The sequence below is a fragment of the Ahaetulla prasina genome, chromosome 8 (genome assembly GCF_028640845.1).
Source record: "Ahaetulla prasina isolate Xishuangbanna chromosome 8, ASM2864084v1, whole genome shotgun sequence".
Taxonomy (NCBI): domain Eukaryota; kingdom Metazoa; phylum Chordata; class Lepidosauria; order Squamata; family Colubridae; genus Ahaetulla; species Ahaetulla prasina.
The window spans coordinates 12,840,828-12,866,898 of NC_080546.1; the positions used below are offsets into that span (position 1 = coordinate 12,840,828).

The 26,071-nt window shown below is 44.2% G+C and overlaps 1 protein-coding gene across 1 annotated transcript in view; it reads left to right on the top strand.

Annotated features, from left to right (window-relative positions):
- CFAP299 (cilia and flagella associated protein 299) overlaps nucleotides 1–26,071 on the top strand; it is a 349,756-nt gene that overhangs the window by 54,597 nt on the left and 269,088 nt on the right. The window lies entirely within an intron of this gene.

Consider the following 26,071-nt stretch of genomic DNA (forward strand, 5'->3'; position numbering starts at 1 on the left):
TTGTGAAAGTTTTGGCATGTTAATTTGTAGAGTTCATATTGCAAGGTAATTCGCAGAGTTCAGAAAGTAAGAGCTAACCAAAAAAACATATATTTCTCCATACGTACATGATGTTTGATAGTTTTTAATCCAGTGCAATTGCCTGACCTAGTCATTTAGTGTTTTACCTTCATCCCACAGGTCCTTTATAAGGTTAAACAACTCTGGAAACCTATTATGTAATCTGTTCTCTCTCTCTTTTTTTTTTTTTACCCATTGCACCTGCTTTATGTCAGAAATGATGTTGCTTGCCAGTTAGTATCTTTCTGCCAGTGGAATGCAGAGGACTTCTGCTTATAATTTAAAAAAAAACATACTTCAGGTTAATTTCTTTTACAGGGCAAGAAGGTTTTCTGGTCTGAAATGTAATATATGCGATCTTTGCAAGTTCCATATTAATGCCTTCTTATGGCTATTGAATGTTTAAAAATTAAGTTAAATGAATTGCTTAGTAGTATCCTATGACTTTGAGGGCAAAGGAAGAAAGGGACGACAGAGAACGAGGTGGCTCGATGGAGTCACTGAAGCAGTAGGCATGAGTTTAAATGGACTCCAGAGGATGGTAGAGGACAGGAAGGCCTGGAAAAATGTTGTCCATGGGGTTGCGATGGGTCGGACACGACTTCGCAACTAACAACAACAACAACATCCTATGACTATCACTAAGTGTTGTATCTTACGATTTTTGACGGACATATTTTATTTTTTCTTTATGTACACTGAGACAAAGTCCTTGTGTGTCCAATCATACTTGGCCAATAAAGAATTCTATTCTGTTTTATTTATTTTATTTTATTTATTTGTCACAACATTATATACAGGAACATATATTGAAAGGAAACAACGGTAGTCACTTTTGTGCACTTATGCACGCCCCTTATAGTCCTCTTAGGAATGGGGTGAGGTCAGTGGTAGACAGTTTTTGGTTAAAGCGTTTAGGAGTTGGAGAGGAGACCACTGAGTCAGGTAGTGTATTCCAAGCATTAACAACTCTTTTACTGAAGTCATATTTTCTGCAATCAAGATTGAAGCGTTGACATTAAGTTTGAATCTGTTGTTTGCTCTTGTATTATTGCTGTTGAAGCTGAAGAAGTCTTTAACAGGAAGGACATTGCAATAGATGATTGTGTGTGTTAAACACAGGTCTTGTCTGTTCTATTAAGAATTCACTGATTTGACAAAGCGAAACAATATTGGAGCAAAATTAAATCACAACTAGAAGAAATCATTAAACAACACATAGAAATGAGGCCAGAAACATTTTTACTTGGAATACTTTCGGGGTCCTATGAAAAAGAAATACGGCATTTAATTATTCGTATAATCACAGCAGCACGAATAGTTTGCGCACAGAATTGGAAAAATAATAATATACCAACTGCAGACAATTAGAAAAGTTTTGGAATGTGCGGAAATGGATAAGCTTACGAAGGAGATACAAGAAAAAGAGGAAACAGATTACCTAGTATGGGAGAAATGGTATAAATGGTTGGAGGAAAAAGAAAAAAGACAAGGAAAGATTAAATAATGGTTGAAATAGGAGTAGAAATATAAGAACAAATAGGAGGAAACAAAAATAGTTGAAAGGAAATTGTGTATATGTTTATTTATATGTATATATGTAAATAAAACAATTAATATTAGAAATATATGTATAAAAGATACGTTAGGATAAGGGAGAAAAAAATGTATAAGTATTGGTTACCAACCCGAAAGTGTTGAAGAGAAAAAAAGTGTCAAAATTTCTTTTTGTTTTTAAAAATGTTTAATAAAAATATTTTCTTTTAAAAAGAATTCACTGATGAGACCTATTCCATCTTTACAGCTAAGAGTGGAACCTCCAGAGTAAACCCCGAAAGATGACTAATGCTATCCTAGTCTGTTTATGGTAGTCCCCGACTTACAACCATTCACTTAGTGGCTGTTTCAAACGGCACGGGATAAAATGACTTACAACGATTCCTTGCACTTATGACCATCGGAGCATCCCCATGGACACATGATCAAAATTTGGATGTTTGCGCGTGTGTATTTACAATAGTTGCGGTGTCCTGAGGTTATGTGATTGTCATTTGTAAGCAGCCGTCCAACAAACAAAGTTAATGGGAGAGGCTGGTTTTACTTAATCACCACGTGATTCACTTAACAACCAGGGCAAAAAGATCATAAAATTGGATGTGACTCACTTAAGGACCACCTTATTTAGCAACAGAAATCCTGGTCGTAAATCGAGGGCTGCCTATATGTGGTATACCACTTGTAGAGATTAGTCACTCCCCTGAAAACATTGTGATTTGCATTAAACTGTTTGGAATTCATTGATGAAGATAGTTTTCTCAAAGCGGTACCATGTACATTACAGGCCCAAATTCAGGGTTTTGTTTATTAAAAAGTTTTACCACATTTTAACAATTAATTACCCTCCTCCTCCCCCCACCTCCCCCCCTCCCCCCCTTTACCCAACCCCCCCCCCACCCGGTTTCCCAGAGCAAATACAGGGTATAGCATTTACCAATCATAAGCTAAAATACGCTAATTATTCATAAACTCCCATACCTCCCCTAGAACCATAACTCCCTTATTTCATATTAAAAAAAAGATTAAAAAAAAGGAAATACTGTATACAAATACAATTATTATTTTCTAGTCATTCATATGCTATTTGATACGTTTTAGTCTGATATTTGTTTTGAATATATTCTATCCATCTCCCAAATTCAGGGTTTGTGTTCCGTACTACACCAAAATCACAGGTAGTGGAATATTGGTAGTGTTGAAAGATATGTCCTTCTGGGTTCAGTTCCAAGTGGGGAAAAAGACACCGGATTCATGGAAGTTGCTTGGAAAGAAGGTTTATTGATGAACAGGATCACATTCCTTGGAGATCCTGGGCAGAAAAAGGACAGAGATGCTGAGATTCCTTGGGTTTTATGCCCTCCATTGGGCTTTGAATTTGAACTTGTATTCTGATTGGTTGTCAGACTCCCATGGGGTCATGCAGGGGTAACTTTGTAGGTTGTCTTTTGAGTCCCAGGCTTAGTTGACTCTTGCTGGGTGATGATGTAATGAAAGGGGCTTTGAGCAATTCCTGCTATGGCTCTGCCTGAAGGAGGTAGATCTTTGTTATGTAGAATAGACTGGCCCAGGCCCATTGACAAAGGTGGGGGGCTGAGTTTCTGCCTCCCTTTTAGGGGAAATATTCTGCCCTTTTAATATTTCCTAAAATATCTTATTTTCCTAGGAGAGGGGTGGGTGCTAAGTTCCTATAATAGTTTTCAGGGATTGGCACTGTGTGTAAGATTTCAGGTCTTCCTGAAGACTCTCCAGGCTATGGACCAGTGGCTAACCTTTTTGCCATCGCGTGCCAGAAGGCGTGGTGGGGGGGTGGGTCGTGTGTGCGTGTGCCCACACCCATAATTCTATGAGCCCCGCCCCCGTGCATGCGCGCACGACCCCCCCTCCCCTCCTGCTCCTGGCACCAAATGGCCTGGTAGGCCCGTTTTTCTCTCTCACCTGGCTCCAGAGCCTCTTTATGAGTCTGGGGAGGGCAAAAACGGCCTTTCCTACCCCCTCAGAGGCCCATTTCCCTGGAGACTCCTAGAGAGGCTCTGGAGGCTGGGGACAGCAAAAAATGTCACTTCCTGTCCAACCGGAAGTTGGCAAACGGGCAGTTTCTGGCCTTCGGAGGGCATGGGGGGTGGGAAAGGCCGTTTTCGCCCTCCTCAGAGTCAAAGTGAGGCTCTGGACCCAGGTTGAGAGAGAAAAATGGGCCTTCCCCACCTGCTCAGGCCCCCCGGAGGCAGGAGACAGCCTGTTTCCCTACTTCTAGTGGGCCCAGAAGGCCTGAAAATCAGCTGGCCAGGACACACATGTGCGCTGGAGCTGAGCTCGCGCGCCCACTGATATGGCTACATGTGTCACCTGTGGCATGCGTGCCATAGGTTCACCATCACGGCTATAGACCAATTCTCGAATACAGCTCGTTTGCCTGGAATCCACACTGTATATTGGACATAATACGATTGAGTGGGTCCAGAGATATTTCGTGAGAAGAGTCCTCCACTCCTCTGCTCACAATAGAATCCCTTATGCCACCAGGCTTCAAATTTTGGGTTTGGACAATCTGGAACTATGCCACCTACAGTCTGATCTAAGCATAGTACACAAAATTATCTGCTACAACGTCCTACCTGTCAATGACTACTTCACCTTCAACCTCAATAATATACGGGGAAACAGTCGATACAAACTCAAGGTAAACCGCTCCAAACTCGATTGCAGAAAATACAACTTCTGTAACAGAGTGGTCAACCTGACTCTGTTGTTGCATCCTCTAATCCCCAAAGCTTCAACCTTAAAACTGTCTACCGTGGACCTCACCCCATTCCTAAGAGGTCTATAAAGGAGGTGTGCATAAGCGCACCAGCGTGCCTACCATCCCTGTCCTACTGTCCTCATTTATTTGTACTCATTTCCTTCGTTCATGTCCATGTTCGTATTCATACCTGCTATCTTGTACACGTTTGACAAACAAACAAATAAATAAATATAGATCTTTGTAGCATTACTCCAGAATGTATTGACAGCACTGAGAAAGTAAATTATACTATCCCCGGTTTCTTATTTATTTGTTTATATCCTGCCTGATTATTTACAAATAACTCAAGGTGATGAACATTCCTCCTCTTATTTTCCCCAAAACAACAACCCTGTGGGGTGAGCTGGGCTGAGAGACAGTGTCACCCAGCTGCTTCCATGGCTAAGGCAGGACTAGAACTCCCAGTCTCCCATTTTCTAGCTTGTTGCCTTCTTAAATAAATCAACCTGGCTCATTAAACTAAACTAGGTTCTTTTTCCAAGCAAGTGAGCTTGTCCCTCACTGAATTGCTAAGGTGATAAATTAATTAGCCATCACAGATGAAAGCCAGTTTGGTGCAGAGGCTAAGGCATCAGGTAGAAACTGGGAGTTCTAGTTCTATGGTAGGCAAAGCCAATTGAATTATCTTGGGCCAGTCACTCTCATAGAACATCATAGAATAACAGAGTTGGTAGGGACCTTGGAGGTCTTCTAGTCCAACCCCCTATACCATATCAGATGGTTCTGAAATACCCATATCGTTTCAAATATACCTATATATCTACCTGAAATACCCTATAACATTTCAGAGGGTTCATTTATATTTTCCGTGTTTCTAAACTTCCTGTTTCTCTTAAGGGAGGAGCTCTCATTAAGGCCCCTCGACTTACGACCACAACATTTCTCTTGCTTAGTGAGACTTTTGTTAAATGAGTTTGGCCCCGTTTTACGACCTTTCCTGCCACAATTGTTAAGCGAATCACTGCAGTTGATAAGTTAGTCACTTAAGTTTTTAAGTGAATCTGGAGTCCCCCATTGAATTTGCTTGCCAGAAGGTCACAAAAGGGGATCACATTACACTCCCCCCCCCCGGACACGTGATCAAAATTCGGACACTTGGCCACTGGCATGGTAGTTACAGTGAGAATTTAGAAAGCAACTCACTCACTCCCTCTCTCTCTCTCTCTCTCTCTCAGCCTAGGAAGCAGCCAAGGGCAAATCATTTTTTTTTATTTTTTTTTGTCACAACATTATATACAAGCACATACATTGAAAGGAAACAATAAGACAGGAATGGTAGGCACTTTTGTGCACTTATGCATGCCCCTTATAGTCCTCTTAGGAATGGGGTGAGGTCAGTGGTAGACAGTTTTTGGTTAAAGATTTCCCAAAATCTTGCCAAAGAAACTATAGGGACTGGTTTAGGCCAGGAGTTGGCAACCTTAAACACTCAAAGAGCCACAAAAGTCCTAGCTGGAAGCCCCCATTCAATTCTGGAGCTGACCGGAAGTCCAGTTCCCCCATCATAGTTTATTTATTTTTATTTATTTTATTTATTTGTCACAACAGTATATATAAGCATAAGCATGAAATAACTATATGAATTGGATACAATCAAAGGAGACATTGCGACAGGAACGGTAGGCACGCTGGTGCTCTTATGCACGCCCCTTACAGATTATGGAGGGGTCCTCCTAGCGCGGCATCTTTTTTCCTCTGCTAACCGGAAGTCCAGTTCCCCCCACCATAAAGTGTCCTCCTAGCACAGCATCCTTTTTCCTCTACCTGTCCTAACCAAAAGCCCTATCAATTGTGGAGCCGACTAGCAACAGGGAGCTGCAGCAGAGGGATGAAAGAGCCACATGCGGCTCCAGAGCTGCGGGTTGCTGACTGGTTTAGGCAGTCACTAGGAATCAACACTTGACCCAAAGGCAATCTCTCACCCACTCCCCAAAATTATGGAAGGTAAATCTGTCTCAGGCTACCGGCAAGTTTAGTTTCCTGAAGCCTTCCAACATTTAACGTCTCAAGATGGCGATGAATAACAGGGTCCAAAGCTTTCGTGTTGTGCGTTGGGATTCTTTGGTTCGCTGTTTTGAACCGTATATATTGGAATACGTGGAATGCGAACCTGATTCAGCATTTTCCCAGCCATTGATCTCCGTAGATATGTTTGGCTACCATCTGTTTTGGCTTCAAGTCTGATGTTGCTAGTGGGACTCATATATATAATAAAAACGCTTTCCAAATATCTTAGCTTCAAGGGCAACGATGCTGACTCCACAGCATCAACTGTGCTGCTTTTTAAAGGATTTTTTTCCCATGTTTCATGTGAGTTACTCAAAAGCATACAGTATGTGTGCTAGCGGTCTCTGTGTGGAATAGATTATAAAGGCCAGTAAGGTTCCCCTCACACGTATTTGCTAGTCGTTCCCAACTCTAGGTGGCGGTGCTCATCTCCATTTCAAAGCTGAAGAGCCAGCGCTGTCCAAAGACGTCTCCGTGGTCATGTGGCCGGCATGACTCAAAGCCAAAGGCGCACGGAACGCTGTTACCTTGCAACCAAAGGTGGTCCCTATTTTTCTACTTGTATTTTTTATGTGCTTTCGAACTACTAGGTTGGCGGAAGCTGGGACAAGTAACGGGAACTCACCCCGTTACGCGGCACTAGAGATTTGAACTGCTGAACTGCCAAACTTTTGCTCGACAAGGTCAACATCTTAGCCACTGAGCCACCTTGTCCCTATAAAGGCCAGGACCTATGCCTTAATGAACCACAGTTTAACCCAAGGACTTAAGGTCTACTGCGTCTCTGAGAAATATATTCAGCTTTGACTTTAGACGCGAGTCTTGATATGGACTGCTCTCATTGCACATAATTTGAAATGAATTATTCAAAATATTTAGACGTTAGAGAAGGGAGCAGGAGTCCCTTGGCGATCTGTTGTGAACATTGGGGGTTCTTCTGAAATATTATGGATCTTGCAGATGATGTTATACGACACCGGAGGTCCATGGAGGTTCTCAGTCATCCAGGTCATGGTTGCCTCAAGGGTGCTTTTTTAAGAGGCAGCTGGCCTTTCCTGTTTTTCGTTGAAGACGTTTCGCTTCTCATCCAAAGGAGCTACAGAACTGAAGAAGCTTCTTGGATGAAAAGCGAAACGTCTTTAAAAAAAAAAACACCACAAGAAAGTCCATCTGTCTCTTGAAAAAGCACCTTTACGACACAGGAGGTTTTTAAGAAGAGATTGGACAACTGTTTGAAACGGTATAGGATTCCTGCTTAAACGGGGTTGGACTAGAACAGGGGTCTCCAACCTTGGCAACTTTAAGCCTGGAGGACTTCAACTCCCAGAATCCCCCAGCCAGCAAAGCTGGCTGAGGAGTTTTGGGAGTTGAAGTCCTCCAGGCTTAAAGTTGCCAAGGTTGGAGACTCAGGACTAGAAGACCTCCAAGGTCCCTTGCAACTCTGTTGTTCTGCTATTCTTACTTCAAAATGGGTGACATTTGGCTTTGGAAAAAGAAAAAGACGGAAATGTTAAGAGTCTACGGTTTTGCAACGTTTGGCGGAATGAAAACCTCCACCATCCAAGGTCATCAGTGGTGGGTTTAAATTTTTTTTACTACAGGTTCTGTGGGTGTGGCTTTGTGGGCGTGGCGTGGCTTGGTGGGTGTGGCTTAGTGGGCATGGCAGGGGAAGGATACTGTAAAATCTCCATTCCTTCCCCACAGCAGAGGAAGGATACTGTAAAATCTGCATTCCCTCCCCACTCCAGGGGAAGGTTACTACAAAATCCCCATTTCCTCCCAATCAGCTGGGACTCGGGAGGCATAGAATAGATGGGGGCGGAGCCAGTCAGAGGTGGTATTTACCGGTTCTCCAAACTACTCAAAATTTCCGTTACCGGTTCTCCAGAACTGGTCAGAACCTGCTAAAAGCCACCTCTGAAGGTCGTGAAAAACGGATCAGTGTTTCTCAACCTTGGCTACTTTTAAGATGTGTGGACTTCAACTCCCAGAATTCCACCCCTCCAAAAAAACACCCTGCCTTAGAGATTGAGTATGCTTTGGCTGAGGACAATTTGAACGTTATGGCCCCATTTATCACGCTGAGTTGGGAAAACATCCTGCTTCCGTTTCCCCTTCCACCGTGTTCTTTCCAGATCTTTTTTTTTTTTTTTTTTGCTCTGCGGTACAATCTGGCCTGCTTTTTTTTTTTTTCCCTGTGGCCTGTCAGGAGCACTTCAAAACGGGAATGGTGGCTTCAACCATCTGGTGTCTTTCTTATTTTGTAAGAATGTCTTTAGATCCATGTGGGTCTCGAAGGCATTCAGGCAAACGAAGATGGGAGGTGGTCAGAGGTCATCAGATAACTTCAAAGATGTCAGCTGGACATTCTGTTAAGTACAGGTGGAGCTGTTTGCGGGACGTATTTTTACCAGACGTTCTACGCTGCTTACACTCGTATAACAGAAACATTCAAGCAATTTGGGTCTTTAGGACTTTTCCTGCCGTTGGAGAACCACCTGGAATTTGCACCCGGACAATTTTGCGATAAAACTCCGCTAGCTGAACAACTTTATCATGGTCTCCAGCTGTTTTTGATGACTACTCTTTGACTGCTGTTCAAAAGTTCTGCTCGGTTGGTCCCGTTTTTTTAAGATCTGTCATTTGGGGAAGATTGTATTCCTTCACACATGGGTCTCATTTCCTAGATTTATATCTGGAGTTTGCTTATAAAATTCCATTCGGGGAAACCATAAGAATAGGATATGCCTGTTGGTGTCCTGAGATTCACAGCTTCATTATATTTCTACTGTGTCATCCTATAATGGATGTGCTTCACACCCAATTTCTTTGTGGGGTGTGAGTTTTAATTTTGGACTCTTATGCATTCCATGTGTTTCGTTGCACTACTTTAAAGTTTCCGAGGACTGACTTGAGTTGTTGTACGAGTACATCAGCCTCTGCTTAGGAAGACATGTCATTTGATCTTTTTCCTTTTCCTTAATGTATACAATTATCAAGCACAATGCTGAATTCATCAATTGAACAATCATATACTAATTGCAAATGATTTTCTATGCTTTCATCAGAGGTGGGTTTCAGCAGGTTCTGACCAGTTCTGGAGAACCGTTAGCGGAAATTTTGAGTAGTTCGGAGAACCGGTAGTAAAAATTCTGACTGGCCCCGCCCCCATCTCTTCTCTGCCTCCCAAGTCCTAGCTGATTTTTCAGTATCCTTCCCCTACCATGCCCACAATGCCACGCCCACAAAGCCATGCCACGGTCACAAAGCCACGCCCACAGAACCGGTAGTAAAAAAATTTGAAACCCACCACTGGCTTTCATCCCAAGGTTTTCAAATATCTAAAGGTAAAGGTTCCCCTCGCACATATGTGCCAGTCGTTTCTGACTCTAGTGCTCATCTCTGTTTCAAAGCCGAAGAGCCAGCGTTGTCCAAAAACGTCTCTGTGGTCATGTGGCCGGCATGATTAAATGCCAAAGGCACACAGAACATTGTTACCTTCCCACCAAAGGTGGTTCCTATTTTTCTACTTGCATTTTTTACATGCTTTCGAACTGCTAGGTTGGCAGAAGCTGGGACAAGTAACGGGAGCTCACCCCGTTACACAGCACTAGGGATTCGAACCACTGAACTACCGACCTTTCGATCGACAACATCTTAGCCACTGAGTCACCGCGTCCCAAATATCCAAGGGGCTGCCATAAAGAAGAAGTGGTCCACTTATTTTCCAAACCACCTGAAGGCAGAAAAAAGAAGCAGTGGATGGAAACTAATCAAGGAGAGAACCAGCCTAGAACTAAGGAGAAATTTCCTGACAGAACAATTAATCTGTGGAACTGCTTGCCTCCAGAAGTTGTGGGTGCTCCAACAATGGAGTTTTTTAAGAAGAGATTGGCCAACCATGTGTCTGAAATAGTATAGGATCTCCTGCCTAAGGAGAAGGTTGGATTAGAAGACCTCCAAGGTCCCTTTCAACCCCCTGCCCAGGCAGGAGATCCTATACTAGAATCTCTGTTATTCTGGTCTATTATTCTAGGTTTTCTCTATAATCTCTGGTTTTGCTCTTATCTTAATTTTTTTTTATTGGGTTTAATCTTCTGAGACTGGGGCTCGAAATTGCCCACAAACCACCATGTTGTGCCCAGGCATAAATAAGCATCTGTAGAAATGGAAGAAATGCTCTGTCTAATTAATTAAATTAGTTAGACAAAGTAGCCTCGAGCAGTAAGGTCAGGGCTATTATTCTGCAGCAAACTCTTGTTTCCCTGGAAAAGCCGTTTCACCTGCCTGCTTGTAACCTGAGCTGAAAGTTGCTGCATGCTTGCCTGCCTCCAAACAGGATTGAAAACCTTCCCTGGCACATTAAAGATGGAGGCAAACACAGGTGTGTATCTTCTGATTCACCGTCGATTTGCATAACGGGGTCTTGATCGTTGAAACAGAGAATGGCCAGTCAGTCAGCCAAGCATAAAGAGATGAAGGGTCTTGTGGCGAAGTGCATCACTTCACTTAAGCCCCCTTCCCCGCTTAGAAGTGTTCATTCATTGTTGCTAACTGCACCATCTGTTAAATTGCACAGGTATGTGGTTCCCTCCACCCCCTTGCCTGGCCAACATAGTATTTAAGTGACGCTCTGGGCAATCGTCTTTTGTCTAAACCCTCCGGCAGCTGAAAAAACAAACCTTCACTTGTGTTGACCGTGATCCAAACAAGATGGGGGATGTTTAGGTCTCATGATATTCGGGAATTGTAGCGTGGATCTTCACTTGTGGTCCAGCAGCAGGAGAAACTATCCACATGCGCGCTTTTGAATCGTAAAGCTGAACCCATGAGGCGCACCCTGCAGAAATTTATCGTGCAGAAATTCCAAATTAAAAAAAAAACATTCCCCCGAAGATAATTATCTGTTTGAAGACACCCATTAAAGGGGGACACATTGCTTTCCCAGGTCAGAGGTTCCACATTTTAAGTACTCTTGTTATTAGGAAAGTGTTTCTTAACATTCAGCTGGAATTTGCATTCCTGTAACTTAAATTCTTTATTTTGGGTCCTGCAACACTAGAAAGACAGAGAGAGTAAGTCTTGACAGCTGTCCAGGTGTTTGGATACAGCTGTTAACATTCTCCTGCAGTTTTCTCTTTCCATAGCTGGACATATTCCATTTCTTTCATATTTTTTTTCTCCGTTGAACTTTATTTCAACGTATATATATTTCAACGAACATATAACAGCTGTCGCCAGAGGAGCTTTTTATCAGGTTCGCCTGATACGCCAGTTATGTCCCTTCTTGGACCGGGATTCCCTATGCACAGTCACTCACGCCCTCGTCACTTCCTGCCTGCATTACTGCAACGCTCTCTACATGGGGCTCCCCTTGAAGAGTACCCGGAGGCTTCAACTGATCCAGAATGCGGCCGCGCGGGTGATTGAGGGAAGGACTCGAAGCTCCCATATAACACCTATCCTGCGCAGGCTGCACTGGCTTCCGGTTGCCTTCCGGGTGCAATTCAAGGTGTTGGTTCTCACCTTTAAAGCGCTCCATGGCTTAGGACTGGGTTACTTATGGGACCGCCTGCTGCTACCGGTGGCCTCCCATCGACCAGTGCGTTCCCACAGAGAGGGTCTCTTCAGGGTGCCGTCGGCCAGACAATGTCGACTGGCGACCCCCAGGGGGAGGGCCTTCTCTGTGGGGGCTCCAGCCCTCTGGAACGAGCTACCCCCAGGGATACGCCAACTCCCTGACCTCCGGGCCTTCCGGCGTGAGTTGAAGACTCTTTTATTTCATCGTGCAAGACTGGCCTAATAGTTTTTTAATGGTGGTTTTTAATAGTTTTTAGAATTTTCAGCCTATTTAAATTAATCTTTTAAATTTGTTTTTAATTTTTGTATTGGTTGTTCTTAATTGGCTGTAAACTGCCCTGAGTCCTTCGGGAGAAGGGCGGTATAGAAATTGAAATAATAATAATAATAATTTCCAGTTACTTGATCTACCTTGTTGCCCTTTGTCAAACCTGTGTTAGTCTGCTTTTATTCTGGTTACATAGAGTGCCCAGAATTGGACTTTTTATTTGAGGTGGAATCTGACCAAGTAACAGTAACAGTAACAGAGTTGGAAGGGACCTTGGAGATCATCTAGTCCAACCACCTCCTGCTCATGCAGGAGACTTGTACTAGGGATTTGAACCTCTGAACTGCCGGCCTTTCTGATCAACAAGCTAGAATATAATAGAAGAATGATTTCTTCTGTTGATGCATCCTGATAGTTAATTTGCCTTTTCTTGCTGCCACATCACCCTGCTGGCTCATATTTAATTTGTAATTATCTACTATTCCAAAGTAATTTCTGTTCATCTCCCATCCTGTATTGGATTTCCTATTCTTAAGACTATTCACATTGGTGTTTGTTAAATTTTATTTCTGCCCCCCACCCTTTTTTGAAATTATCAAGATTATTTTGAATTTTATTTTTATCCTATAGAATAAAAATGGCCTAATTTTCTTCATATGCTCATTTGATAAACATGTTGTGACCTAGGCTTCCTTAGAAAGCATACAGCACAATCTGAGTCCCGGCAAACCTCTTTTATTCATACAGCTGTGAATTATTGTCATTCCCAGTCCGAAAGGCTTCTCAAACAGTCTTTCAGGGGAGTGTTTACAAACACCCACCTTATCTCCCTTGGAATGTTGCCAGAGAACTAATTGCCACACGCAGGACAAGGCCAAACTTAGCACAGAGTCAAGCAGAAATTTTCCAGAGCTTTTACCAAGCAGATGAACTAATTGCTTCCTGCAAAAGCTCACATCCCATTCTTGCCTCTTTTATATCTTATGGGAGGGGCCAATCATCTCCAAGCCTTACTCCCAAGTCGACCCTGTTTTCTTAATTGTTCCTGTCTTCTGGCAGCTCTGGGCATGCGCACACTGGGAACAGGCTCCCGCTGTTCTTCTGCCTCACTGATGTCGGACTCCGGAGGCAGCAAATAACTACCAGATGGCCTTGGCCCCCTCTCTGCCTCCGACTCAGAGCCCAAGCTTTCCCCAGACTCCAGGAGTGGCCCATTGTTCCTCCCTAACCTCCTCAGTGTCCGAATCTACTGCCAGCTCTGCTGGCTGCTGGCAGGCTACAAAAAAACATTTTCTTCATTTCCTTATCTAAGGCATCAATAAAATGTTAAAGATTGTAGGATGTAGGATTAAACAACTTACTGATACCTTGTCTTGTTTGATCCATGGATGAAAACACTAAATAAATGTTTGAATGAGATTTGCATTCAGATAGCCCTTGAATTACATCTATAACTGACCCTGGAGTTACTATTGTAAGTCATGCTGGTCATTAAGTGGGACTTGTGACCATGCCTTATTTTATTACCTTAGTTGTAGAAGGAATGCTGTGGTGAGTTTCAGCAGGTTCTGACGAGTTCTGGAGAACCGGTAGCGAAAATTTTGAATAGTTCGGAGAACCGGTAGTAAAAATTCTGACTGGCCCCACACCCATCTATTCTCTGCCTCCCGAGTCCCAGCTGACTGGGAGGAAATGGGGATTTTGCAGTAACCTTCCCCTGGATTGGGGATGGAATGGAGATTTTACAGTATCCTTCCCCTGCCACGCCTACCAAGCCTCGCCCACCAAGCCACACCCACCAAGGCATGCCACGCCCACCAAGCCACACCTAAAGAACCGATAATAAAAAATTTTGAAACCCACCACTGTCATTCAGTCAACCTGCAATTGTTAACCCGTTGTTCATGATGAGTCTTTTTTTATCAGAAATTGGAAGCAAATTCCATTTTTTTGCGAAAAAAATATATGATGTAAATCCTGATCGTGTGACCGAGGAACACTGTAAACTGCCATAAATAACATAACATAACATAACATAACATTATAACATAAATGCAGGACAGTTGCTGAGCGTGCAAATTGTGGTCACATGAATGCAGAGGGGATACCTGGACATTGTAACTTCGGGTCACAAGTACCGTTTTTTTGGCATTCAAAATAACTTCTAACTCTGGCTAAGTGACTGGCTGTTAAATCAATCAGAACAGAGCTGGATGGGACCTTGGAAAGCAAGGACTTCATTAACAAGTAGTCCTCAATTTACAACAGTTAGTTTAGTGACCCTTCGAAGGTACAACAATACTGAAAAAAGTGACTTATGACCAGTGGTGGGTTTCACATTAGGTTACTACTGGTTTGCCCCACGCGCACACGCTTGCTTCATGTGTGCATGCCCGAGTCGCGTGCACACCTGCCCTTCTGCACATGCGCCCGGCCTTCCATGCATACACTTTGCTCATGCGCGCGTCTTCCGTACATGCGCCCAGCTTCAAAAATGTGCCTAAATAGCATGGCATAGAGCTGGGAAATTTCCGCTACCAGTTGAGGCGAACCGGTCTGAACCAACTGAATATCACCTCTGCTTATGACCATTTTTCACACGACCTTTGCAGCATCCCTGTCAGGGTTCCAAGTAATACATCCATTTCAAGCAACACTCCAAGGCAATTAGGGTCCTCAAAGAATAGCTTTATTGGAAATACCAGATTGGCACATATTTGGGGAAAACCGACTCTGAAAAGTCCCGCGGTTTTTCACCTAATTGAAAGTAAAAGTTTTTCTCTCAACCCTGAACAATCAGTCACATGGTCCAATCAAGGTGCCATCTGGTTGCCTGGTAACATCACTCCTCCTTCCTCTGACCAGGTGTGAGAATGTCCTTGGCTCCCATGAGAAGGCATTTTATTTTGACTACACAACCCCAGTTATCTCTCATCCGCCCCCCCCCCCCCACATCCCTCAGCTCCATTGTGGCAGTACTGAAGCTCCAAGATGGCTTCAGGGATGACAATCCCCACATGCTCAAAAAACACTTGGCCACTGATTCACATTTATGACGGTCGCAGTGTCCCAGGGTCATGTGACACCCCCCCCCCCCTTTTGTGACCTTCCGGTAAGCAAATTCAATGGAGAAACCAAAATTCACTTAACAACCGTGCTACTAACTGAACAACTGCAATGATTCACTTAGCAACTATGGTAAGGAAGGGCCTAAAATGGGACAGAATGCACTTAAGAAACGACTCATTTAGCAACATAAATTATGGCTCAGTTGTGGTCGTAAGTTGAGGACTACCTGTGCAAGCGGTGGCTTATTTTCCCCAGTTTTTAACTCTGTGTGCCCTTCGCTTCCCAGCACGTTTCTTTTTTCAGCTTTCTCTGCAAATTAAGTGGGGGGGTGGGGGGAGAAACTTCTTTTTTCACTAATTTGTGGTCAACAAGACAAACATTTCAGGTACATATTATCCAAGGAACATCTTGTGCTAAAGAGAAAATGCCAAGATGCAAAAGTTAGATTTTGCTTTTCTTCAGAATCTCTCAGAAGTAATATTTGTGCCTTTTTTTTTTTTAAAAGGAAGGTTTGCTGTTTGTTTGCATAGCTTGTTCGAAAGCCTTCCATTCGAATAAAAATTTGAAAATTACTTAGGGATATTATTACTTTTTCACCAAGTCTTTCATCTTACTGCTCATCAGTATATGATGCATTGAGCTTTCTTAGTTGTAAAGGGATTCTGTATCTTGTGTAGCAACAGTGTGTGATAATATAACAGATATTTTCCGTCCCCGCCCAAAAGTAGACTAATATTATGACTTGATCTAAAGATGTTTATTTTTTAAAGGGCCTCTTGTACGGTGTGATCCAAGGTTAGAGATACTTTTGATCTCTATATTTTTTAGATTTTGCTTAGTTATTTCTCCCAGACTGCTGAGAAAGTATATATTTATAGCGCTAAGACTCCTCAAACCACAACCCAATTTATTATTATTATTTTTAAAAAGCGTGCTTCAAAGCGGAGAGAGCTTTAACAGTGGCCAGGAAAAAACAAATCTGAAGGTGACCTATTGGGGGTATGGCAGAATGTCAATTTTTGGTACCTTAAGATAAACTCTTTGAAATTTAACCTCGTCTATCAAAACGTTACAAAGAAATTAGATTCAGTTCTGGGAAACGATTAATGATCGGAATTTTCATGTCACTTCCTCTTTTGTTTTGTTTTGTTTTTTAAATTTTTAATTCAATTGAAAAATGTCCTTTCTCCAAAATGCACGTAAGCAGCTGTCTTGTCACTTACACTGTGGAAGTATCTTTTAACGAGAATTACTTCCAGGAATGGTATCTGTCTTATATACAACGACGGTGGTATTCTGCTTTATGTAACAATTATTTTTCTGAATCATGCCAAATTGCTAACCCAACATTCTGTTTCCAGTAAGGGTAAGTCAAAATTTTGTGGTTTGGCAGCTCCAATGTCAGAGAGGAAGTGAACATGAAAAACAGTTTTTCTTTATTGCTTATATCCAGTCATGACTGGCTTATATCCAGTCAGTTACTTAGGGGGACAAATTTGTATCCCTCTTAGTTGTAGTCTTAGTCTTAGTTGTAGTAGCATTGCTTGTAGGCTTATACACAGTTGTAGTAGCATTGCTTGTAGGCTTATACACAGGTAGTCCTCGACTTACGGCCCATAATTGAGCCCAACATTTCTGTTGCTAAGCGAGACATTTGTTAAGTGGGTTTTCTCCCCCATTTTACAACCTTTCTTGCCACCGTTGTTAAGGAAACCCCTGCAGTTGTTAAGTGAATAACACGGTTGTTAAGTGAATCAGGCTTCCCCATTGACTTTGCTTGTCAGAAGGTCACAAAAAGGGATCACACGACCCCCGGGACGCTCCAACCGTCATAAAGATGAGTCAGTTGCCAGGCATCTGGATTTTGATTACGTGACCATGGGGATGCTGCAAGGACCGAAGTGTGAAGAACAGCCATAACTAAGTAAATGTTTTCAGTGCTGTTGTAACTTCAAACGGTCACTAAACGAATGTTTGTAAGTTTATTTTATTTATTAATCATATTTATATACCGCCCTATCTCCCGAAGGACTCAGGGCGGTTTACAGGCACTTAAAAAACACATAAACACATAAATACAATATAAAAACAATTAAAAAACTTATTCTATAAGCCCGTTATTAAAATATAATACAAAAACCCAATTAAAACCCATAAATTTAAAATCTAGCCCAGTCCTGCACAATTAAATAGGTATGTTTTAAGCCCGCGGCGGAAGGTCCGAAGGTCCGAAAGCTGACGAAGTCCGGGGGGTAGTTCGTTCCAGAGGGTGGGAGCCCCCACAGAGAAGGCCCTTCCTGGGCGCCGCCAGGCGACATTGCCTCGCTGACGGCACCCTGAGGAGACCCTCTCTGTGAGAGCGCACGGGTCGGTGAGAGGTATTCGGTAGCAGTAGGCGGTCCCGTAAATAACCCGCCCAATGCCATGGAGCGCTTTAAAGGTGGTCACCAAAACCTTGAAGCGCACCCGGAAGGCCACAGGTAGCCAGTGCAGTCTGCGCAGGATGGGTGTCATGCGGGAGCCACGAGGGGCTCCATCTATCACCCGCGCAGCCGCATTCTGGACTAACTGCAGCCTCCGGATGCCCTTCAAGGGGAGCCCCATGTAGAGAGCATTGCAGTAATCCAGGCGAGACGTCACGAGTGCGTGGGTGACCGTGCATAGGGCATCCCGGTCCAGAAAGGGGCGCAACTGGCGTACCAGGCGAACCTGGTAGAACGCTCTCCTGGAGACGGCCGTCAAATGATCTTCTAGAGACAGCCGTTCATCCAGGAGGACGCCTAAGTTGCGAACCCTCTCCATCGGGGCCACTGACTCGCCACCGATGGTCAGCCGCGGATTTAGCTGACTGTACCGGGATGCCGGCATCCACAGCCACTCTGTCTTGGCGGGATTGAGCTTGAGCCTGTTTCTCCCCATCCAGACCCGTACGGCCTCCAGACACCGGGACAGCACTTCAATAGCTTCGTTGGGGTGGTCCGGTGTAGAAAAGTACAGCTGGGTGTCATCCGCATACAGCTGGTACTTCACACCGAAACCACTGATGATCTCACCCAGCGGCTTCATGTAGATGTTAAACAGTAGGGGCGAGAGGATCGACCCCTGCGGCACCCCACAAGTGAGGCGCCTCGGGGCCGACCTCTGCCCCCCTGTCAACACCGACTGCGACCGGTCGGAGAGATAGGAGGAGAACCACCGATAAACGGTGCCTCCCACTCCCAATCCCTCCAACCGGCGCAGCAGGATACCATGGTCGATGGTATCGAAAGCCGCTGAGAGGTCTAATAGGACCAGGGCAGAGGAACAACCCCTATCCCTGGCCCTCCAGAGATCATCCACCAACGCGACCAAAGCCGTCTCCGTGCTGTAACCGGGCCGGAAACCGGACTGGAACAGGTCTAGATAGACAGTTTCATCCAGGTGTAAGGGAAACTGATATGCCACCATACTCTCTACAACCTTCGCCGCGAAGCGAAGGTTGGAGACCGGACGATAATTACCTAAAACAGCCGGGTCCAGGGAAGGCTTCTTAAGGAGGGGCCTCACCACCGCCTCTTTCAAGGCGGCCGGGAAGACGCCCTCCACCAAAGAAGCGATCGTAATCGCCTGGAGCCAGCCTCGTGTCACCTCCCGAGTGGCCAGCACCAGCCAGGAGGGGCACGGGTCCAGTAAACACGTGGTGGCATTCAGCCTACCCAACAACCTGTCCATGTCCTCGGGAGCCACAGGGTCAAACTCATCCCAAACAATATCGCCAAGACCACCTCGAGCATCTCACCCGTCACCGCAATCTTGGTCCAGACCATCCCGGTTGAACGATTTTATCGTATAGATAACCGTTAAACTCCTCAGCACGCCCCTGCAACGGGTCATCCCGCTCCCCCTGGTGTAGGAGGGAGCGAGTCACCCGAAACAGGGCGGCTGGGCGGTTATCTGCCGATGCAATGAGGGAGGAGGCGTAGCTATGCCTCGCTTCCCTCAATGCCACTAGGTAAGTCCTAGTATAGGACTTCACTAGTGTCCAATCAGCTTCGAGCGGCTAGACCTCCAGGAACTCTCTAGGCGTCTTCTCCGGCGCTTCATCCTCTCAGCTCCTCGGAGAACCAAGGGCGGTTGGGACCTGCGCCGGGTCAGAGGCCGCAAAGGCACGACACGGTCTAAGGCCCCCGCCGCGGCCCGTTCCCAGGCCGCAACAAGTTCCTCAACCGAGCCGTGAGCCAGACCCTCAGGAAATGGCCCAAGCTCCGTCCAGAACCCATCCGGGTCCATCAGTTGAGGGTTATCAGTATTGATTTTGGGTATTGCTCATAGTTGTGGTCTGTCAGCAGCCTACGGAGCTGGCAACGCAGTTGTACAGTGATGATGCTGAGTTGAGGCCACGGCCATCGGGAAGTGAGGTGCAGACTCCAGAGCCTGTCAGTAATGAGGCAGAGGAACAGGAGGAGCCTGTTCCTAATGCACGCATGAGAAGAGCTGCCAGAAGGCAAGAGCAGCTCAAGCAGAGAGGACGACTCAGGAGTAGGGCCAAGAGATGATTGGCCCCTCCCATAAGGCTTAAAGCAGACCAGCACCGGCATTTGCTGGAAAACAACATTGTAGCTGCGTCTTCTGCTCCGTCTTTTGCTTCGTATACGCTTTTTTTGTGTGGCTTCTGGACATTTGCCAGGAAGGGCCTTTGGCAGTTTGCCTAATTGGACTAAGGTTTGTTAGATAACTGAGGAATTTGTGTTGGGAGGCATTTGTTTTACTTTGAGTTGAACGATGCTGGGAATGAAGTAATTCCCAGCTGTTCGAATAAAGTTTGTTTTTCCACGGACTAAGTTTATTACTACCTACTTGGGCCTGGGTCACAACATTCATGCTTTGTTATTTACTTTTTTTGGTCAGTTTTTAAGGCTACTCAGTTACCAACTATTCTGGGCAACTTACTTAAATACGTGAAAAGACTACAAACATTACAATAACGAGCAAACAACAAACACATACTTCTTGAATTATGTGTAGGTGGTTTTGGAAATAAGTGCGTATCGCATTTTTAAAAATGAAATATACTACAAAATTGAAAGGACATCCATCCATCACCAAGGATACAATTGTATGAGAAAGTAATTTTTCTTTCTATATTTAAATAATCATTTTCCCCCGGAAGACCCACTGGGATTGCACATGCTATTTTATGAGCTGAATTCCTACTGTGAAATAAGCTGCATGTAATAAGTGGCTAAGAGAACTAGGTATCTTTAGCCTAATGAAGAGAAAGTTTAGGGCAGGGGTCTCAGCCAGCTTTGGGTCTCCAAAGCTGGCTGAGGAATTCTGGGAGTTGAAGTCCACAAGTCTTAAAGTTGCCAAGGTTGGAGACCCCTGGTTTAGGGAATGACATGATAGCTGTCTGTCACAGAGAAGAGAGGGTGGGCCTATTCTTCAAAGCACCTGAGGACAAGAGAAGAAGTAATGGATGGAAGCTTTTCAAAGAGAGAGATCCAACCTGGTAGTATGGAGAAATTTCCTGACAGTGAGAACAATTAATCAGAATAATTAATCAGAAATTCCCTGACAGTGAGAACAATTCACCAGGGTTGCCAATGGAAGTTATGGCTGCTGCATCACGGGAGGTTTTCAAGAAGAGATTGGCCAACCGTTTGACCACGATGATATAAGATCTCCTGCCTTGATCAGGGGTGGACTAGAAGACCTCCAAGGTCCCTTCCAACCCTACAATTCTATAATACTAATATTAATAATTTAATTATACAATTGCTGGGTGCCTCTGTGTGTGTGTGTGTGTGTGTGTGTGTGTGTAAGAGAGAGAGAGAGAGAGAGACTGTGTGTGTGTGAGAGAGAGAGAGAGAGAATGAGGGAGAGAGAAGAGAAAATGAGAGAGAGAGAATAAGAGAAGGAAAGAATAAAAGAGAATGAGAGAGAAGAAAGAGTGAATGAGAGAGAGAATGAGAGAGAGAGAGAGGAGAGAGAATGACAGAATGAGAGAGAGAGAGAAAGAAGAGAGAAAAAGAAAATGAGAGAGAAAGAGAGAGAGAGAGAGTAGTGATATTTGCTTTAAAGAACTTTCCCCCCCCTTTTTTTCATCTCTTTATTTGCATGGAAGAAGAATTACAAAAAATAACCTTCCTTTCCTCCCCCCACTTTTTAAAATGAAGTTAGCCTAGAGCTGATAAAGTAACTTTTTAAATTTTTGTGAATATTGGAGAAATGACAGGACCGCATTGCTGTTAGCTTGCTGTTAACTGTTTGTAAGGCTGTTGCCAATATTATGTCAGGTGTCGATTTTTCCCTGTCAGCCAAATCTGTGATCTCCATGGAAACCATTCAAACAAAGTACATAAGCAGCTCAAATATTTTGAAAAAAGCTACCCCCGCATAAAAAAGAGAGAGAAAAAAAAATACTAGCCTTGACTTCTTAAGAGTTTCACGTACGAAGTTGTAAGTGTAGTTTTTACAATTACTGTAAAAATATTTTATTAAAGAACGAAGTACACAGGATTAAGGCCCTTTCAAAGGTATTTCCTGCACATTAGATTATGTAACTCACAATCAAAAGTTTTACGGCCCTTTTCTCCATTGAACCTGGGCCAAAAAACGTCAAATAGTAAAGAGTTTAACTTTCTTTTAAAAAGTCACTTCCTAATCCAATTAGTCATTATGAAGAGTAGCTTTTCTTGACACAATCCATACACAAGAAGGGTGTGTGGAAAACAATATTCTGTGTCTCGTGTATCTACGAAAGGTCATTGCTTCATATGGGCAAAATTCCTCTACCTTCAAGCTGTCTATTTTTGAAACTTCAATGAAAAACACTTCGATTGCATGACCAGGGGGATGCCCCAACAGTCGTAAACGTGAAAAAAAAGAGTCATAAGTCACATTTTTTGGTGCTGTTCTAACTTCCAATAGAATAGAATTCTTTATTAGCCAAGTGTGATTGGACACACAAGGAATTTGTCTTTGGTGCATATGCTCTCAGTGTACATAAAAGAAAAGATACGTTCATCAAGAATCATAAGGTACAACACTTAACGATAGTCATAGGGTACAAATAAACAATCAGGAAACAATCAATATAAATTGTAAGGATACAAGCAACAAAGTTACAGTCAGATAGTCATAAGTGGAAGGAGATGGGTGGTGGGAACAATGAGAAGATTAATAGTAGTGCAGACTTAGTAAATAGTTTGATAGTGTTGAGGGAATAAATTGTTTAGCAGAGTGATGGCATTCGGGGAAAAACTCTTCTTGTGTCTAGTTGTTCTGGTGTGCAGTGCTCTATAGCATCGTTTTGAGGGTAGGAGTTGAAACAGTTTATGTCCAGGATGTAAGGTATCTGTAAGTATTTTCACCACCCTCTTTTTGACTTGTGCAGTATACAAGTCCTCCATGGAAGGCAGGTTGGTAGCCATTGTTTTTTTCTGCAGTTCTAATGATCCTCTGAAGTCTGTGTCTTTCTTGTTGGGTTGCAGAACCGAACCAGACAGTTACAGAGGTGCAGATGACAGACTCAATAGTTCCTCTGTAGAACTGGATCAGCAGCTTCTTGGACAGTTTGAGCTTTTTGAGTTGGCGCAGAAAGAACCTTCTTTGTTGTCCTTTTTTGATGATGTTTTTGATGTTAGATGTCCATTTTAAATCTTGAGATATGATAGAACCTAGAAATTCATAGCTTCATCCAAAGTGGTGGACAAACTTAAGTTCGTGCGGGCTAGCAGCCTCCACTGCAGCCTCAAATCAGAGACCCCACACACCAATTGGTCCAGCAAGACATCTTCGAGGTTCCGGAAATCACAGTATAAGGCGGCCGAGCACAGGGAAGCCATATAGTCATTCATTGACTCCCCTTGTCGCTGGATCCGTTGCTGGAACACATGCCTCCTGGCTATGCGTGAGAGTGTGGGGGAGTAGTGGTTTTTTAGCTTCCCCAACAGAATCTCCCACTGCAACTCAAACACTGGAAGGGAGGCGGCCAAAGCCCTAGCAGTTCCAAACATTTCCCGGCCACAGAGGCTCAGGAAGTAACCACGCTTCCTCGCGGTGGACAGGTGAGCAAAATCATGTGTTTGCAGGAAACACTCGAAATGCTCGAGGAAAGTGTCCCACGTTTCGGTGGTTGGCTCAAAAGGGCTGAATGATGGTTGTGCTGCCATTCTGACAAGGACTGATGTTAGCCGCTAGTCACCTGGTTATGCCTTGCCTTGGAATCTCCTCAGAATCCCATCCTTGTCGCCAGTAATATAACTTGAGGAGTGATGAGTACAAAAAAAGTCCAGGCTGGGTTGTGTTCAACAACAACCTTTATTAACTACACAACAGGTGTCTAACAACAGTGGACTAACATGTCCAGCAGCAGTGAACAACATTCCCTTGACAGCTATTTATATACCGGCTGTCAGAAGCTCTGCACCAATGACAGGACCCCAGAACTCCCGCTATATCTTACGTCAAGTGCCTGATCTTCGGACCTTCCGTCGTGAGCTAAAAACACACCTATTTATTCAAGCGGGACTGGCATAATAGTGTTAAATTTTAATTCGGGGTTTTATTAATATTTCTAAAATTTTTAAACTAAATTTTTAATTATCAGCCTTTTTGTAATTTGCTAGGTTTTAAATGTTTTAATTGTATATATTTCATGTTTTATCTTTGGCTGTACACCGCCCTGAGTCCTTCGGGAGAAGGGCGGTATAAAAATTTAATAAAATAAATAAATAAATAAATAAATATCTGTAGACGCGTCTTAGCCAATCAGGAACCGCCTGGTTGTTGACAAGGCTTTAGACATGTCGTAACCCCGAGGACTCTGTTGTATCCCCAAGGACTCAACAGGTGGAGCCTCCCGTCGCCGGCCCTACCAGTTCGCGCGAACCGGATAGATCCGGCTAGATTTCACCACTGGTTCCAATATCTCAGGAGTTTCCACAAAGAAGAGGGAGTCAAGCTATTTTCCAAAGCACCTGAGGGCAGGACAAGAAGAAATGGGTGGAAATTAATCAAGGAGAGAAGCAACCTAAAACTAAGGAGAAGTTTCCTGACAGTTAGAACAATTCATCAGTGGAACAACTTGGCTCCAGAAGCTGTGTATGCTCCAACACTGGAAGTTTTTAAGAAGATATCGGACAACCATTTGTCTGAAATGGTGTAGGGTTTCCTTCCTGAGCGGAGGGTTGGACTAGAAGACCTCCAAGGTCCCTTCCAAATCTATTATTCTATTCTATGTGGAAAGTGGGATAGTAAAACACACAAAATAACCATCTGTAGCTTCCATCATTTGTGAAATCTGTCATCGGCAGCCTAAATCTTATACCTAATGTAATTCTGATCATTAGAGCATCCTCCAGAGAATTTGCGAAGACCTGGATCTCCAAAATTACCTAGGACCATCCCAAAGCCTGACTAGGTGGCTCAGTGGCTAAGACACTTGTCGATCAGAAAGGTCAGCAGTTTGGCGGTTCGAATCCCTAGTGCAGGTCTCCTGGGTGACCAGGGGGTTGGACTAGATGACCTCCAAGGTCCCTCCCAACTCTGTTACTGTTACCCGCTACATATTCCTTGTGATCTACTGCTATTATCGACCTTCTTATCTTCTTAACTAGCTACCTTCTACATGAGATGATGACTCTGATGAAGGTAAGGTTTTATAAGGATTTTGTCCTAATAAAGAAATTGGATCCTAGCCAAACAGAATTACTGGAATGCAAAGTTAGCTAAAGCCACATGGGATAGATAAGCAAATGGTTACTGAGTTTACACAGGTGCCGTTGGGGTGTGGTGGAACTTGCATGTCGTGCCGCAAAACAACTGTGCTATAGATAACGGGACAAACCTTGTAGTAGTTTGCTATGAAAATGCCCCCCTTAGGTACAGTGGCAAAAGTAAACGTTTAGGGGATTTTCCATTTAGATATATAGGTAAAATGACCAAATGTGAATTAGTCAGTGCAAATTTCTTGGGTGAAATCAGGGGTGGGTTTCAAAAATTTTAGCAAGGGATTCTCTGCCCGATTGCTGGGTGGGCGTGGCCTAGTCAGCCTCCTGCACCACGGTGAGGGGGGGATTTTTGCCCTCCCCGGGCTCCGGAGGCTTTCCTTGAGCTCCGGGAGGATGAAAACAGCCTCCCCAGGCTCCCGAGGCCCTCTGAAACAGGTCCGTTTCCAGTGAGGGTGGGATTTTTCCCGAGGCCCTCTGAAACAGGTCCGTTTCCAGTGAGGGTGGGATTTTTGCCCTCCCCGGGCTCCGGAGGCTTTCCTTGAGCCTCTGGGAGGATGAAAACAGCCTCCCCAGGCTCCCGAGGCCCTCTGAAACAGGTCCGTTTCCAGCCTTCCCAAACTTCCTGTAGGCCTGTTTTTCGCCCTCCCTGAGCTTCCACGCCCTGCACTTACCTGCATCCAAAATGGGCTGCGTGGGGACTCCTGGGAGGGGCAGGGTGGGTGGGGCCAGCCAGGAGTGGGATTTGGAGGTTCTCTGAACTGCACAGAATCTTAGCTAGAGGTTCTCCCGAACCCCTGCGAACCCCCAGCAGCCCACCCCTGGGTGAAATCGACTGCAAATATATATAAGCTATAGTAAGACCACACTTGGAATACTGGATCTAGTTTTGGTCACCACATTACAATAAAGATGTTGAGACTTTGGGATGGCATGTGCTGGCTGAGGAATTCTGGGAGTTGAAGTCCACAAGTCTTAAACTTACCAAGTTTGGAGACCCCTGCTTTAAAGGGTTGCTTG